This window comes from Littorina saxatilis, linkage group LG10, assembly GCF_037325665.1.
Source record: "Littorina saxatilis isolate snail1 linkage group LG10, US_GU_Lsax_2.0, whole genome shotgun sequence".
Classification (NCBI taxonomy): Eukaryota; Metazoa; Mollusca; class Gastropoda; order Littorinimorpha; family Littorinidae; genus Littorina; species Littorina saxatilis.
This window is the reverse complement of record NC_090254.1, coordinates 47073206-47076862: the sequence shown is the minus strand read 5'-3', so window position 1 is coordinate 47076862 and position 3657 is coordinate 47073206.

Genomic DNA, 3657 nt, shown 5'->3' with positions numbered 1-3657 from the left:
GGTTGGTAAATGCACATGTAAGGATAAGAGCGTTGTTGATTATTGCATCTTGTCAAAAGATCTGTTCTCGAAAGTTAAATATTTTTCTGTGATGGAATTTTGTGAAATTTATTCTGACGTACACTGTCCTGTTGTTTTGCATTTATTAAAACAGAATGAAGTACGCGCTAATGATTGCCTAGCAGACGATGTGAAAAAAACCAAAAATGAAGATTTGCTGTCTAAAAGTAGAGATAAGGGTAACAAGTACACAAAACCAAAATGGGATAATAACAATGGGACCAAGTTAGCTTTTGTAGTTAATCTGAATGAGGATGATATTTATACTGTTGAAACTAAATTACAAGATATGCTAGCTACAAGTGAGAGTACGACAACAGATGACGTTGATAGTGTTACTAATAAGATTTGTGATATTCTAAATTGTTCTGCTGAGAAAATCGGTGTAATTAAAGAACAAAAAGTTACGAAAAAGCCACGTTCAAAGAAATTCAAACTCCAACAACCATGGTTTAGTGCAATATGCAAAGAGAAAAGAAAAATATTTTTACATGCGAAAAATAAAGCAAGACGCTTTAAAAATGCGTTCAATGAACATGAAAAAAAGAGTGCTTTTAATGAATACAAAAAGACAATAAAAAAGGAATGCAAGTTGTATCATAATGAGTTCGTTAAAACTTTGAGAAAGTTAAGAAGTAATGACCCGAAAGCATACTGGAATCTTCTAAATAAAAATAAAAATAAAAAAAATAATTCCAAAACTAACTATCCAACTTGTTCGGAGTTTTTCGAACATTTCAATAAACTACAAGAGTGTGATGAAAATGAAATGGATGATAGTAATGAACCTTTAAATGAAGCAAGTAATGAATTTCTTAATGCGCCTTTTACAAAGGAGGAAGTTATCAAATGTATAGACAAGCTGAAAAACAATAAGGCATGCGGTCAAGATAAAATAATTAATGAGTATTTAAAAGCGTCACATGATCGAATGATTGATATTTATGTATTGTTGTTTAATGTTGTTTTGCAGTCAGGAAAGGTTCCAACACAATGGGCTGTAGGCGAAATTATTCCATTGTACAAAAATAAAGGCTCCCAAGCTGACCCCACAAATTATAGAGGAATTACAATACTCAGTTGTTTCGGAAAACTTTTCAGTGCAATTTTAAATGCTAGGTTATCAAACTTTTTGGAGAGTAATAATAAATTAGGTCAAGAACAAACAGGTTTCCGCACAGGTTTTTCAACACTAGACCATGTTTTTACTTTGCATTGTATATTAAATTTTTTTCTCAACAAAAAGAAGCGACTGTTTTGTGCATTTGTAGACTATGAAAAAGCGTTTGATAAAGTTCACCGTGCATTTTTATGGGAGAAATTAGTTAGTTCTGATGTTAATGGGAAGTTTTTAAAAACCGTAAGAAATTTGTACGAAAATGCCAAGTCTTGCGTTAAAGTTAATAGTGAGTGCTCTGGATATTTTCCCAGTTTGTGTGGAGTTAGACAAGGGGAAAACTTGTCACCGCTGTTTTTTGCTCTATTTCTAAATGATCTAAAGCCTTTTTTGTTGGAAAACAGTAATGGTTTACAAACTATGTCAAGGGAGACTATTGTGGTTGGAATGGAAGATACTGATGTAAATGCTTTGTTTCAAATGTTTTTATTACTGTATGCGGATGATACTGTGATCTGCTCAGAGTCTGAAAAAAACCTGCAAGAATGTCTAAACAAAATGCACGAATACTGTTTAAAATGGCGTCTAAATATTAATGTAAACAAAACGAAAGTTATAGTTTTTTCCAGAGGTAAAATTAGAAATAAACCATTGTTTACGTATAATGGCAATTCAATCGAAGTAGTGTTTGATGTAATGTACTTGGGCCTTAAAATTAATTATAATAATAAATTTTCAGTCGCACAGAAGAATCTATATGATCGTGCCTTAAGGGCAATGTTTGTTCTTTTGCGTACGTGTAGACAATTGTCACTGCCTGTGGACATACAAGTTGACCTGTTCGATAAAATGATTGCTCCAATCTTACTATATGGATGTGAGGTTTGGGGTTTTGGTTCCTGCGAACTTGCTACTAAACTTCAATTACGTTTTTATAAAATTGTTTTCAAACTAAAAAAATCAACTCCAAATGCTATGATATTTGGTGAACTTGGAAGATATCCACTAGATGTTAATATGAAATGTAGAATGCTTTGCTATTGGTATAAACTGATTAGTCCTATTCATAAAAATAAATTTTCTAGTATTGTGTACTGCTTTACTTATAAATTGTATATCAACAAGATGATTGAATCTGATTATTTATGTTTTATTGAAAAAACCTTAAATGAAATTGGTCTCCCTGGCCTTTGGACTTCTCAAGAAAATGTTCAATATTCAAGCGCATGGTTTAAACAGAAAGTAAAAAGAAGCTTGTATGACCAGTATATCCATAAATGGTTTACAGAAATTGGAACAAAAAATATGTTTTGGAATTATCGAATGTTTAAAGATATTTTTGCATGTGAAGACTATGTCACACACCTGCCATATCAGCAATGTGTTGCAATGATGAAGTTCAGAACATTAAACAACAATTTGCCTGTACAGAAAGAACGTTACCTTAACATCCCGAGGTCAGAAAGAACTTGCACCAAATGTGTATCACAAGACATAGGTGATGAATTCCATTATTTATTTGTCTGTGATTTTTTCAAAGAAGAAAGAGCTGAGTTGTTACCACCTTACTATTGGAAAAAACCTAATGCACTTAAATTTAAAAAGTTGTTTGCTACTAACAAAAAGAAATTGCTAAAGAATATTTTGGACTTTATTAATAGAATCTGTAACAGTTTTTCATAATCTTTTTAATTTTTATTTATTTATTATATTAGCATATATCATGATTGTATTGATTGTATTTATTGTTCAAAATGCCCCCAGGGGTTATGGACTAATAAAAAACTTGAAACTTGAAACTTTAGGGTTAGGGTTAGGGTTAGGGTAAGGGTTAGATTCGCGCAATAGCGGCCCCGCGCAATAGCGGACCCGCGCAATAGCGGCCCAGCCCCGTTTTAAAAGGTCTCACCCCCTTAGTGCAGCCTAGCAGTAGAGCGTCATTGCAACGCAAAGAACACTACAGGCCGTGTTTTAAAAGGTCTTCAACACCTCCCCGGTTTCCCTTCAATTCCAGACGCATCTGTTGACATTACGGCCACTGACAAACACTAATGGATCATTTGGTAGTTATCTCGGGCGAGTGGAATTTCTCTATAGACAGACGAATTTTGACGGAGGGGAAGGAGGAAGAGGGGTGGGGGAGGGGAGGGGGAGGGAAAAAGTGGTTAAGGTTGTTAGATGGGGGGGGGGGGGGGGGGGGTGTTGTAGTGAGTTTTAGTGTTTGAACCCAAAAAGGATGCTCATGTTTTGAGATGACTATTAGAGGCTGGTTTTTTTAAGCGTGTTTTTCTTTTTGTCTGGTTGTTTTGTATTTCGTTTTCTTTGCAAAACCTGGCCGTTGAGTCTGCTCATATGTATACATAATTATACTAGACTAGTGGTACCCGTGCTACGCACTTTGTGTGCTGCGCATGCGATGTCATTTTGTTGGTTATGTGCTTGTGAAAATGTTGTTTGCACCCCTCCCCCCCCCCCCCCCG